The 14,262-nt window shown below is 36.6% G+C and overlaps 1 protein-coding gene across 19 annotated transcripts in view; it reads left to right on the forward strand.

The window, feature by feature from the left end:
- The window catches only part of KIAA1328, a 365,741-nt gene that overhangs the window by 93,900 nt on the left and 257,579 nt on the right, over positions 1 to 14,262 (forward strand). The window contains exon 1 of one of the 19 annotated variants that reach the window (XM_084964514.1): positions 13,683 to 13,877. The exons of the other annotated variants lie outside the window; for them this stretch is intronic. The gene's annotated coding sequence lies outside the window, so the exon portion shown is untranslated. Of the gene's footprint in view, positions 1 to 13,682; positions 13,878 to 14,262 lie in introns of those variants that run through there. 19 annotated transcript variants of the gene reach the window in all.

The raw sequence follows: 14,262 nt of genomic DNA on the forward strand, positions 1-14,262 counted from the left end.
AACTAAGGGTACAAGAATAAGAAAGAAAAATAAAGTAGGGTTTCTTTAGCCGGTTTTGTTGATTTTCTAGAATGGAGGTCAGGTGAATAAATCGTCTCTTCTTTGTTTTTTCAGTCTTTGCAAGATTTTCCTAATTAATATTTCAATCATCTCAGTTTGTTATAGCTTTTGATTGGAGTTCCATAATTACTCGTTTCAGCCACTGATAGTCATATTTCTGCCCACAAATAAGGGATCATTCCATTACCATGATAATTAGTGTTATTGAGCACCTCTTTGTGTACTTGTTGGCCATTTATATGTTTTCTTTGTGAGAAGGTCTGTTTAGGTTCTTTGCCCTAAATTGGGTTATGTGATTTTTGCCATTGAGTTGTATGAGTTCTTGTATATTTTGAATATTAACTCATTACTGAATATGTGGTTTATAAATGTTAAATGCCATAGGTTGCCTTTTCATTTTGTCGATGGTTTCCTTTGCTGTGCAAAAGCTTTTTAGTTTGATGTATTCTTACTTATTTGTTTTCACTTTTGTTGCTTTTGCTTTGGGTGTCAAATCTAAAACATCATGGCTGGGAATTCCCATCATGGTGGTAATTAACCCAACTAGTTTCCATGAGGATGCAAGTTCCATCCCTGGCCTCACTCAGTGTGTTAAGAGCCCGGCGCTGCCATGCGCTGTGGTGTGTGTCACAGTCAGAGCTTGGATCCCATATTGCTGTGGCTGTGGTATAGGCCAGCAGCTGCAGCTCTGATTTGACCCCTAGCCTAGGAACTTCCATATGCCACAGGTATGGCCCTAAAAACAAAAAAATAAAATAAAACATCATTGCCAAGACCAGTGTCCACTAACTTGGACAAGAAAATGGAATATTTTCTTCTAGGAGTGTTATGGTTTTAGGTCTTACATTCTAGTATTTAATCTATTTTGAGTTGATTTGTGTGTATGGTGTAAAATAGCAGTCCAGTTTGATTCTTTTGCATGTGGCTATCCATTTTTTCCCAACATAATTTACTGAAGAAATTATTCTTTCCCATTGTATATTCTTGGCTCCTTTGTGATGAATTAATTGGCCATATATCCATGAGTTTGTTTCTGGGTGCTCTAGTGTGTTCCATTAATTTCTGTGTCTGTTTTTATGCTACTACTATACAGTTTTGATTGCTTTACCTCTGTATAGTTTGAAATGAAGGGAGTGTGATACTTCCAGCCTTGTTCTTCTTTTGCAATATCATTTTGGCTATTTGGTCTCTTTTGTGGTTCTCTACCCACTTTATGATTGTTCTGTTTCATGAAAAATGCCATTGTAAATTCTATAGGAATTGCACTGAATCTGTGGATCACTTTTGGATAGAATGGACATTTTAACAATATTAATTATTCCAATCCACTGAAATGAAATACTTGCATTTATTTGTGTCTTTTTCATTTTCTTTCATCAGTGTCTTATAGTTTTCAGTGTACAATTTTTTCACTTCCTTGGTTGAAAGTATTCCCAAGTATTTTATTCTTGTTGATGCTATGATAAGTGCAATTATTTTTCTTAATTTCTCTTTCTGAAAGTTTGTTGGTGGTGTATAGGTGTACAACTGATTTTTGTACATTGATTTTGTATCCTGGTACTTAATTTTTTATTAGTTTTTACAGGGGTTTTTTTTGGGGGGGGGAGTCTTTAGGCTTTTATATATAATAACATCACATCATATACAAATAGAGATAGCTCTACTTCTTCCTTTCTGATTTGGATAACATTTAGAGTTGATTCTTTTTTTTTTTTTTTTTTTTTGTCTGTTTGTCTTTTTGTCTTTTTAGGGCCATACCGGCAGTACATGGAGGTTCTCAGGCTAGGAGTCTAATTGGAGCTGTTGGCTGCTGGCCTTCGCCAGATCCACAGAAATGCCAGATCTGAGCCATGTGCCAGATCCTCAACCCACTGAGCAAGGCCAGGGATCAAACCTGCAACCTCATGGTTCCTAGTTGGATTCATTTCCACTGCACCACAACAGGAACTCCCTAGAGTTGATTCTTGATATCCATGGGGGATTGATTCCAGATACTGTGGATGCTCAAGTCCCTTATATAAAATGACATAGCACAGTTGTCCCTCTCTACTCAGATAAAGAATCTATGGATGTGGAGGGACAACTCTATTTCCTTTTCTTGCCTAATTCCTCTGTCTGACATTTCCAGTGGAAATTTTTTTTTTTTATTTAATAAATCAATGCAAGTAACAAGGACGAAGCTGGGGAAAGGAAAAGTATATGTCATTGCATTATGATAAAGTAAGATCTATAATAACTGTGTGCTTTTATTTAAATATTACTTGAAGTTAGTTTTCAAAAGGCTAATCACTCTCAAAACCAATCACAGTGATCTTAGAGACCACTTCTTGCTCAAGGTCAAGTGATTCTTACTCATCATTTCTTCAGTCTGTTTCTCATAAAACTCTGGGAGTGTTACAGCCATAGTTTTTCTAGCTCTCAGGTAGGCTATAGCAGGGCTTACAAACTACAGGCTATTGTTTACTTTTCTAAATTAAGCTTTTCTTTTGAACACAGCCATGCTTACTTGGTTATGTAATTTTTCTTTTTCCTTTTTTTTTTTTAGGGCTGCACCTGCGGCATATGAAAGTTCCCAGACTAAGGGTCAAACGGAGCTGTAACTGCCAGTCTACACCACAGCCACAGCTGTGTCTGTGACCTACACCGCAGCTCACACAATGCCAGATCCTTAACCCACTGAACAAGGCCATGGATCAAACCCACTTCATCATGAATACAAGTCAGGTTCATTACCACAGGTTCATTACCACAATGGGAACTCCCTCTGTGGCTGCTTTTGCACTACGATGGTAGAATAGTTCAGTTATTGGAGACCATATGGGCTACAAAATGTGAAATTCTACTTGGACCTTTAGAAAAAGCTTGTCAGGTTTGACTGGAAATTATCCACCCTAAATGAAATCTCTAGACCTAAACAGATCTCCCTTTTCTGTCTCAATCTGTATTGTGCTTTTTATTACCTAGCACAGTTGTTTATTTTGTTTTTCCTTTCTTACCATTTCTAATTTTTAATACTGCTTATATCCAGAATTCCAGCATTTCAGTTCAAGAGGCTGTACCCTTATCTTTCTGAGGAAAGGAAAACATTGTAGTTCGCCCAGTTAATTGGGAAGACATTTATTTTTTTGTTTTATTGTTGGACTTTGGTTTGTTCTTAACCTTTATTCGTCAGTCGTTTTCCTGAGCATACGCATTTCTCCCTCACTGCACTTCCTTTATTCTGTTCTTCTGACTTACCCAGACCTGAAGTCACTTTAAAAAAAAAGGAGGGGGAGTTCCCATTGTGGCTCAGTGGTTAAGGAATCCGACTAGGAACCATGAGGTTGCAGGTTCGATCCCTGGCCTTGCTTAGTGGGTTAAGGATCCGGTGTTGCTGTGAGCTGTGGTGTAGGTCACAGACGCGGCTCGGATCCCACGTTGCTCATAGAAATGGCAAAAAGACAAAAAAAAAAAAAAGCAGATTTGGAGCTCCTTTGGTAGGAGCCTTTCAGTTTGTATCTTAAGGAAAAAGGCCTCTCCCTTTCTGATGAATAGCTCCTAGATAATGCCGTCTTTGCCATCTCACATAGCACATGACCATCTGATGCCTTATGTTGTCTGAAACTATGTAGTTGATTAGTTGGGATTTTGGTTTGGTTTGGTAAAACCAAACTTGCAAGGAACAGATCAAGGAGAGAGGAAAACTTGTGACTAGATAAGTCCTGGAGCTCTAATGCACAGTATAGCAGTGCATGTATAGTGAATATAGATAATAATATTGTATTATAAGTATTAAACTTGCTAAAAGAATAGGTCTTAATTATTCCCACTTTAAAAAAGAAATGGTAATTATGTGACATGATAGAGGTGCCAGCTCTCGCTACAGTACAGTCATCTCACAAAACATATGTGTCAAATTAACATGTTTTTGTACACCTTAAATTTATACAGTGTAATATGTCAAATATATTTCAATTTTTAAAAAAGCGTACACACAGAAGTAAAATAGGAAGAGAGGAGGCTGTATCCCTCAGCACTTTGCGGGTCCTTGTCCTAGTGAAGCAACCAGGCTAGTTTGTGTTTTTACTGAGTGAGTGCCTATTTAGAGGTCAAGGGAGATGGTTTGAGAGAACAGGGGACATTTTACCAGAGAATTTCTGGATGCTTGGCACTTAAAATTATATGGTAGTAGGCATGTATTATTACATAATGAGCTGTATACTGTTTTTTTGGCAAAAATCTATGATATTTCTATCACACCAAATCTTATAAAGTTACTATTATTAAATCTTTTCTTCTGTAGCTTTTAATTCATTGTAACCAAGACACTCAGATTAGTGCTTTTATTAGCAATTGGGGAGTTGCTGTTGTGGCTTTGTGGTTAATGAATCTGACTAGCATCCATGGGGATGCGGGTTTAATCCCTAGTCTCGCTCAGTGGGTTAAGGATCCAGCCTTGCTGGGAGCTGTGGTGTAGGTTGCAGACGATGCTCAGATGCTGAGTTGCTGTGGCTCTGGCATAGGCCGGCAGCTACAGATTTGATTTCACCCCTAGTCTGGGAACTTCCATATGCCGTGGGTGCAGGCCTAAAAAGCAAAAAAAAAAAAAAAAAAAAAAAAAAAAGAAGAAGGAAAAAACAATTGGGAAGATATATTAACTCTGTAATTTTTTTTGTGTGTGTGTCTTTTTTTTGTCTTTTCTAGGGCTGCATCACGGCATATGGTTTCCAGGCTGGGGGTCCAATCGGAGCTGTAGCTGCTGGCCTACACCACAGCCACCGCAACACTAGATCTGAGCCTAGTCTGCAACCTACACCACAACTTACAGCAATGCTGGATCCTTAACCCACTGAGCAAGGCCAGGGATCGAACCTGAAACCTCATGGTTCCTTATTGGATTCATTAACCGCTGAGCCACAACGGGAACCCCCAACTCTGTAATTTTTAAAAATGTTCATCTAATTAATGAAATATGTCCTAGGAATATGATATAATCATAAGTTGCTAGGGTTTTTATTACACACGTCTGCTGTTTTGTATGTATATATGGCAAAATGTTTCATATTTTAAATATATATGAAACTATTTTTTTAAGGAATTAATAGTTATACTTCATCAGTTTTATCCCAGATATCTTTTGTGACTATTCGTATACATTGTGATTAAAACAGATTGTGTTCTAACAAGGTTAGAAAGATTAAAAAAATAGCAGCAAATTTTTTGTAAATAAGCATTCCAGTAAAAGAGCTATATTTTGGTGGTAGGAAAGTTGCTTTACTTAACTCTGTAAAAGTGCGAAGTAGGCAGAAATGGGACCTGGGGCTTGGTCATAGTAGTTTAGACCAGTGCTTCTCAGACTCTAATGTGTACATCAGTCACCTCTGCAGCTTGAGAAAATGCAGACGGCCCCATATCTGGAGAGGGCCCCAGGATTTTGCATTTCTTTAAAATTCCCAGGTGATACCAGAGCTGCTGTTCGTGATCCTGACTTAGAGTTTCCTGCCTAACGGTAAGTTTTTTCTTTATTTACTGCAGGTTGATAACATGAAAAGGTTAAACCCAGTGTAGACAAACTGCTAATGCTGAAGTATCCTCTGATAAGGATGGTATGCAGTTGGCAAAGCTTGCTGTGATTATGAAGTATTAGATGTAAGCAAGAGTGTTAACTTAAATAGAAGATTATAAATTTCTTAAGGTTAAACTGACTTCCTTTTTATCTGAACGCAATGCTCATATTTTTGAGAAAAATGGAAAACCTGTAAGGAACTGCAGTTATCATTGGTGAGAACAACTCTTTGTGCTGTTTGTGTTCCCTTGAACCCCAGTCTCTCTCATTGCTTATTTTTCTTTGTAACTTTTTGGTGAATTCAATTTTTGAGTGACTTATGAACATAAAACAAGGAATCATCCTGACTATTTTGAGTCAGTTGGATTTTTTCTCACCTCAGACTTCTGTAAAGAATTTGGCTGTCAAAGCAGAGCAGGGGCACAAATTATTTGGTATTAGTAATGCCTGAATGGGAAAAGTGGCAATTTGTATATCTATCTATATATAGTATCATTTTGTATTACATATACATATATAATTTTTCCTTCCTGAATTCTTATAAAAATCTATAACTGAGAAAAGAGTCTTTCTAAAAGGAGATAGAAAAAGTGATATTCTCATGAAAATAAACACAGAAAACACGTTTTTAAATTATAAAACTTAAGTAATTACTAGTAATTATTCTTGTACTGTATACAAACATAGTACAGGCATACATTTTACTATTTGTTATACAGTGAGGCCTGCTATAAGAAGATGTATGTGTACCTAAAAATCACCCTGTGTGAAGTCATGCCATAAAAACACTATGTGGCTTATGGGAAAAGTGGGTTTATGGACACAACACTCAAAAACTTTGTCAGTGAAATATTTTCTTAAAGTAACCTTATAAAAATGATATTAAATTTTTATGCATATTAAATAATTACTATGTGCAATAATATGGCACTTTATCTTGAAATTACCTGAAGTATGCTGGTGGAAGTGGACACTGAAAGGGGTTGCAGCTTGAGAGTTACTGTAAAGTGGTAGAAGAAGAGTTCCTAAAATTGGATAGAAAGTGTTAACACTAGATGTGGGTGGATGAGACTATAACACAGAATGAACTACCTTAGCTGGTAGATGTTTGAGGTGTGAGGCTTGTGGTTATGGTGGGTGTGTTTTGTGTGTTCCTACTGTGCTTGGATCATGATTTTTCTGCTTGCACCTAGGTTTCTCATGGGTGCGAGTTCCATTGTGCTCAAATTATTTTCAATTACATCAAATGCAGTGAAATTTGTATTTTTAAAACAAGCATTATAGCAGAACTGACAGTATATAAAATTTCACATTTTCTTGGAAAAATGGAACTTTTTATTTTATTGCAATTCAGTTGCACAGACACCAGGGGGAGTAGTAGGTTCACAATTCTCAGCAGCACTGACCGGTGCTTTTCTTAGTTTTGCAGATGCACATATGGTAGATTATTATCATTTTATGGTTACAGTTATAAGCAATTTGGTAGAAAATGACAGCTAAATTATGTAGTGTTACTTTTTTGTTTGTTTTAATTTTTTAATCCAAATATACATATACATATATATGTATATTTATACATATGTATATTTATACATATATATGTATATTTTTAAAGTGAGGAAACAAAAGGAAGAATCATCTTTAGTAATAGAAGTAGCCCTTCCTGTGACTTAGTTGTGTGCCACCCAGTGGAGCTAGCATTTCATTTTTAATCAGCCTCCTGTGTATGAGAGAAAGTGAAGCATATAGCTAAGACTTATGTCTGTATTCTGGAGAGTGAATATTTTCAGCTACATTATTATGACTCTTACTACTTATAAAAAGGGAGATTATACTGGCAATCAAATTGAAAAATACATAATTTAAAAAATCCTCTACTATTTCCTAGAGACAAAACATTCCTAAATTTTATTCCAGGAGGCATTCCTAGAAATGAGGCCAAAGCAAATTTATTTACTTGAACCCTGTCAAGATTACAGTGCTACTTAAGAGTGCTTGCTGGTTACAGGTATCATGGCCCATTGGTATCAATATGTAAAACCCTTTTTTGTTTATTTTTTATTTATTTTTTATTTTTTTGTCTTTTTAGGGCCGCACCCTAAAAAGGAGGTTCCCAGGCTAGGGGTTAAATTGCTGGCCTACACCACAGCCACAGCAATGCCAGATCTGAGCCATGTCTGTGACCTATACCACAGCTCACAGCAATGCCGTATCCTCAACCCATTAAGCGAGGCCAGAGATGGAACCTGCATCCTCATGGATGCTAGTCAGATTCATTTCTGCTGAGCCATGATCCACTGTTTTATAATAGAGATGGATTCAAAGTTGGATCACTTGTGCACCTTCACACAAGTGTTAGGCACCAATTATCTGACATTGTCTTTGAATACACAAGTCCCAGACAAACAAGTAGGCACTCTGCATATGTTTTCCCTGGCACATTCCTTCAGTTCAAAACAGGGTTTGTTTGTCTGGGACTTGTATATTCAAAGACAATATCAGATAATTGGTGCTTAACACTTGTGCGAGGGTGCACAAGTGATCCAACTTTGAAACCATCTCTATTATAGAACAGTGGATTTGCCTTGAGTAATATTTGAGTAATACTTGCCTGTTCGTAGTATTTATTTAAGTACATAACTTCTTTTCTTATTAAATCTTCCTTAGATGTTTCTTTGGATCTGTGGATACACATAATCTCTTATCTTGAAACAGAGTCTTTCATTTATGTGGTCTTGATAGTCAGAGCCATTACCTGAACTGGGGGGAAGATACACACAACTTGCTTGATCATTGAAAATGTTAAATTCAGTGAAGTAATATCATTTTTGTAATCTTTATTTCATTAGTATAAATAGGTCATATCAGTGATTTTTACCAGGGTAGAGAGTTATTTAGCACTTTTCATTTCCTTTAAGTCACTTTAAAACATTGTTGCACAAGTGGTATAGATAGAACTAGAAAACAATTCATTCGAGTGCTAGAAAACTGAGTATTATTGTAATCTTATTGATACCAGCTGGTGAAAGAAAAAATGTTATTTTGATAGATAACTTAGTCCTTAATTTTATTCAATGTGGTTTCTTTTTTGTTGTGTATTGGTACCCGAACTTAATTCATTTTATTATAGCGCATGTCATTTTGGATTCACTTCAAGGGGTAATCAAGTCGGGAACTGACCATGCTATATTATTCTCTAGTAGAGTAAATTTCATGTTTCCTTCTAATGAAACGGGTATGTATTGGAACTTTTTTATAATAAAGTAACATCATTCAGCAATATTATGATGGTCTAAACAATAGTAAGTTGTTAAAACTTTCAGAGGGCATTAACTTTCATTGTTTAAATATAAAAACTCAACATTATGATTTGAAAATATTGAAAATAATTTGAAAAATTAGAGCTTTAGCAGTTGTCTTACTTACATTTTATAAACCATATAGTGCCAAATATGAGTATGTACTCTACTGGATAATAATCATGTTTGAAAAGGGTACTGCTATAGAAAATTAGCACTTTTTCTTAAAAGCTAAAAAATAGAAATTTGGGGATCACCAGCATTTTTATTTATTTACTTATTTATTTATTTATTTTTTGTCTTTCTGCCTTTTCTAGGGCCGCTCCCGCAGCATATGGAGATTCCCAGGCTAGGGGTCTAATTAGAGCTGCAGCCACCAGCCTACGCCACAGCCACAGCAACCCAGGATCCAAGCCACGTCTGTGACCTACACCACAGCTCATGGCAATGCCAGATCTTCGACCCACTGAGCAAGGCCAGGGATCAAACCCGCAACCTCATGGTTCCTAGTCGGATTCGTTAACCACTGCACCACAACGGGAACTCCAACCAGCATTCATATTGAATTTGAAGCTGTGCTATAGTATAAGATCATGAGAAAAGGTAGAAAAAACAGAATAGGTCCTAGGACATTATCTTAGGGAATATCTGTTTTTAGTGGTGGATAAAGTAAGGGAAAGTCAATGAAAGAGATTTTAAAAGGAGCAATCAGTAAGGAAAAAGCAGAATGGGCTAATAACTCAGAAACCAAGAGAGGAGATCCTTTGAAGAGGAAGAATATGGACAGCAAGGAACATAAAATCAGGTTGTTATATTTTGTCAAGAATACAGTGTACATAAAGTGACAGGACAGGAAAACATTGTTCGGGGCCAAAAATTAAATTGGAAATGAGAAATAAAGATAATGAATATAGATTAATTTTTTCGGAGTTTTGACAATGATGAGGAGGAGAGAAAGATGGTGTGCTCAAGAAGAAAGTATTATTCGAAGAGGGCATTTTTTAGGGTGTTTTTCATGGAAGACTTATGGGAAGGAGTCAAAATCTGTTGAGAAAGATAGAAAAATTTATAGAACAGCATCTGAATGATATGGAAGAGGGTGAAGTCAGGAAAACAGATGGAGACAGTTGTCTTAGAAAGCATTCATTCACTCACTCATTCATTCAACATTTATTGAATGCCAAGACCTGAGGGAATGATGTATTGAGATGGAAGCTGGGGATATTTAACCAGGCCATGTTGACCATCTGCCTTTTCAGTGAAATAGGATTTACTTAAAAATGAGTAATTTTTTTGTTTCCAGATGCTTAAGCTATTACCATTTCATTGTAAGTCTTTTTAAATCCACATCAGATAATGTTATAATTTGTATTTCAATTCTCAAACATGATTTGGTGTATTTAAGAGGGAAGGGAAAGTCTGTTTATCCATACTTGTATTCTTTCTGTTCTTTCTTCCTTGTTAATGTTTTGTAATTCCTTCCTTTATCATTATCTTCCTATTTAGAGAATCTTTAGCCATTATTTTACACTTAATCTTACCCAAAAGGCTGAGAAGCAATTGCCATTCTTTGAGAATAGGTAGAAATTTCTCTAGTTTTCCTTCACCTGAGAATTTCTTGATTTGTCTTGCATTTCTAAAGGATGTTTTTGCTAGATAAAGAATTCTGGCTCAATAGTTCTTTTCTTTCAGCACAGAATGTGCTCCTTCTTTCTGGCCTTCATGTTTTGTGACAAAAAAAAAAAAAAAAAAATCCACTGTCATTCTCTTTTTTCCCCCCTCTTTAAACGGTGCATTGCTTCTCTCTTGCTTCCAAGATTTTTCTTTGTCTGTAGTTTTTTAAAGTTTGATTATAATGTGTATTGGAATAGATTTGGGGTGGGTTTATCTTGTTTGGGGTTCACTTGACTTTTTGCCAGATTTGGGGAATTATCAGGTTAGTTTTTCATGTATTTTTTCCAGCTCCACCTTCTTTCTGCTCTCTTTCTGGAACTCCAGTGACATGCATGCTGGATCTTTTGTTATAGTCCCAAGGTTCCTGAGACTCCGCTCAATTTCATTTCAGTTAACTTTCTCTCTCATGTTCAGATTGGATAATGTGTATTGTTTTATCTTCAACTTCACTAATTCTTTACTATGTCCTCTCCATTCTGTTGTTGGGCCCATCTCGTAAGCTTTTTATTCTGGTTACTGTATTTTTCAGTTCTTAAATTTCCATTTTATTGTTCTTTATATTTTCGGTTTCTTTGCTGAGAGTTTTTTCATTTGTTTAAAGCGTGTTCGTAATTGCTTATTGAAGCATTTCATGATGGCGCCTTTCAAATCCTTGTCAGATAATTCCAACATCTGTGTCATTTCAGTATTGGCATCTGTTGATTGTCTTTTCTAATTCAACTTTATATTATCCTGGCTCTTGGTATGACAAGTGATTTTTAATTGCATTCTAAACATTTTGGGTGTTTTGTTCTGGTCTTAATTAAATCATCTATTTTAGAAGACTTTTTTTGCCATCACACTGCTGGGGAAAGAGAAGGCTCCACCTCATTCCTTTCAGGTGAAGTTGGAGGTTCAGGGTCCCTTTACTCGGCCTCCTTTCACATCCAGGGTGAGATGGGCACTTAGTCACTGCTGGGTAGGGTATGGAATTTCAGCTCCAAACTAGACTTCTGCTGATGCTACCCTGGCTGAGAAGGACAGGGGCTTCCCAGATGGCCTCGACTGTTACTGCTGATATGTCATGAAATTCATGGCTTTTTACTCAGCTTCCTCTGACACCTCCCCAGCAGGTAGGGATACCTCATTAAAGGTAGATGGGAGTGGAAATCCAAGCTCCCTATGAGGGTCATACCCATAAGCATGGGAGTGCAGGAGCTGGGGGGAGGGAGTAATTACCATCGGTCTTCCCATTCAGTCTTAAACTGCCCTAGCAGAGGGTGGGTGGGGGAGTAGAGGGACACCTACTGAGCCTTTGCTGATGTTGGTGGGGGTGGGGGTGCAGTCTTTTCTGTGGTGTTCGACTGGAGTACACAGTTCTTGTCTAAAAGTTTTTCATTTTGCTAGGTGTCCCCTTTTTTTTCTTTTGGCTAATAAGAGCAGGCTTCTCCTGGATTTTTTTTTTTTTTTTTTTTTTTTTTTTTGTCTGTGTCCATAGGCATTTCTGGGCTGTTGTTTTCTCCAGCACTGATCAGTCCAGGGTATATGAGGTGAAAACAAAACTAGCCAGTCTACCACCTCTCTACCTTTCAGAGTCATCTTCTGTTTGTACTGCGTGTGACAACCAGAGCTTTTAACTGTGCTTGGGGAGAAGAATAGGGAAAATTATTTTTAGTCCATCTTATCTAGAAACAGAAATCTCATTGTACTTATTTAACTTTCTTTAAAAAATTTTTTCTGGCTACTTACATTGACTCAATTTTCTGAACATATCCTATTATATGTCTTACATTGGTCCATAAGACAATAGTTTCCCTCCCAGTGCAAACACAGGTGAATGTCTGCCAAATTAGCTAAGACTAATTTAAAAAAAAATCACCACTAGACAAAGACTAAATATATACACTTTTTGCCTTCTAGTAGGATTTCTTAAAACAGTCAAAAATAGAATAAAAAGCATTGGCTATTCTGTTCATTACTTTTGAATTTTATGGTAGACTCAGTTCTCTGTTGTTAAGTATATATGGATAAAAACCTAGGTCTCAGGGATTGTCGTTTTAAATGTGTCCTTTTGGATTAATTTCCTTAGTAGTCAGTTTTGTGAAAATAGTAAGGCAAAAACCTAAAACCTTGATTTTAATGGCACGGTAAAACTTTTCTCCTTGAATATTTTGGGCTTTCTCTGTAACTTTTCTTGAGTGGAGGGTCAAGCAAATAATCTGGTTCTTTACCAGTTTTTAAAATACCATTCTGCTAAACAGTTCACACAAGCTCAGTTATATTAGAAACCAGTGAAGTAAGGTTGTTCATAAAATGCTTTATTACCTTCAGTCTTTGCAGCATTTGCTGAATTTGGATAATAAACCTGCACATAGAAGTTACCTAATTTTCCTCTATGCAATAATTTACATTTGTGAGCAGTAGCCTAGCCGTAGTTGTTTTCAAAGAGGGAAGAAATGAGATATTCCTACTACTCTTTCCAGCTTAACCTTAAAATGTTAATGTGATTCCATTCTCTAAGAACCCTCCTTTTTTACTCTAGTATGAACACTATTTTATGGAAGTCATTTGATTCTTACTTAGAATTATTATATATTCCTCTTATTTTTATACTGCATTAAAAAGTGCATGCCACTCTGATGAGAGTGCTGTTCCCCAAGACCATAGCTAATGGTCTGCAATATTAAACTGAATTAAGAAATTTTCTGTAAACTTAGACTTAAAAGTGTGCCTGGCAAGGTAGAGGATTGGTATCTATTTGAAAGTAGAAGAGAAAAATGTGGTTGTTTATTTTTTCCCGTGGACTCTTCTCTAGTATAAATTCCCAAGCCCTGAAGGTAAAGTTTGCAGATTATTGTGACTTCAGTAGTCAGTCACAATAGAAATGTGACTGCTATGAAAATCTAGAATGCTGCTTCCTTCTAAAGAAGAAAATGGGTTCTTTTACATCTCAGATTTCATTTTCTATATGCTTCTTTCTGAAATAAAAAAAGTGACCAAAAGAGAGAATAAACAACATCCTGTTGTAAGAATGGGTTAAAGGGAGAAACAGAGGAGTCCTTCAACGTGAAAGAGGAAGCTGGGCTCACTTTCATTGATATGGAGGGCCCTTAGAGATGACATGCACGCCCAAAGCGGGGTCCCCAGACCAGATGTCAGCGTCACCCAGAAGCTCAGTAAAAATGTAGGCCATAGGCCCTATCTCAGATCTATTGAATCAATATCTGCTTTCTAACAAGAGTCACTGGTGACTTCTGTGTACAGTACTTTCTAGAACTTTACTCCAAATCCTAGCTCACTGGCATAGTAACTAACCTTGGGTAAGTTGCTAACCATTCTGTGCTGCAAATTTATTTGTAAAATGAGACTAATGATAGTACTTCATTTTTTTAAAATGAGAATTAAATATGATAATATCTTTAAAACACTTAGAAGTGCCCCACTCTCAAGTGTAGGTTATACTGAGCCATCTTTAGACACTAATTCAGGTACCCTTTCCTGGTGATAAGCTTTCAGTTGTGCAATAGGTGATGGAGGCACTGACTCTTATAAAAGAACTCTAACACGGAACTGAAGATGGGAGAGATAAGCACAAAACTGATAAGAGCCAGAAGATGAACCATATGAGGAAAGCATAATGCCGCTGCATTACTTAGTTTTGAAGAGAGAAGATTAAGGGACCTCTTATACTCAGTTTACATTTCT

Source organism: Sus scrofa, chromosome 6 (genome assembly GCF_054392235.1).
Source record: "Sus scrofa isolate SSC_HxYL_T2T_F1_AM1 chromosome 6, Sscrofa_HxYL_maternal_Yorkshire_Landrace_v2.0, whole genome shotgun sequence".
In the NCBI taxonomy this organism is placed as follows: Eukaryota; Metazoa; Chordata; class Mammalia; order Artiodactyla; family Suidae; genus Sus; species Sus scrofa.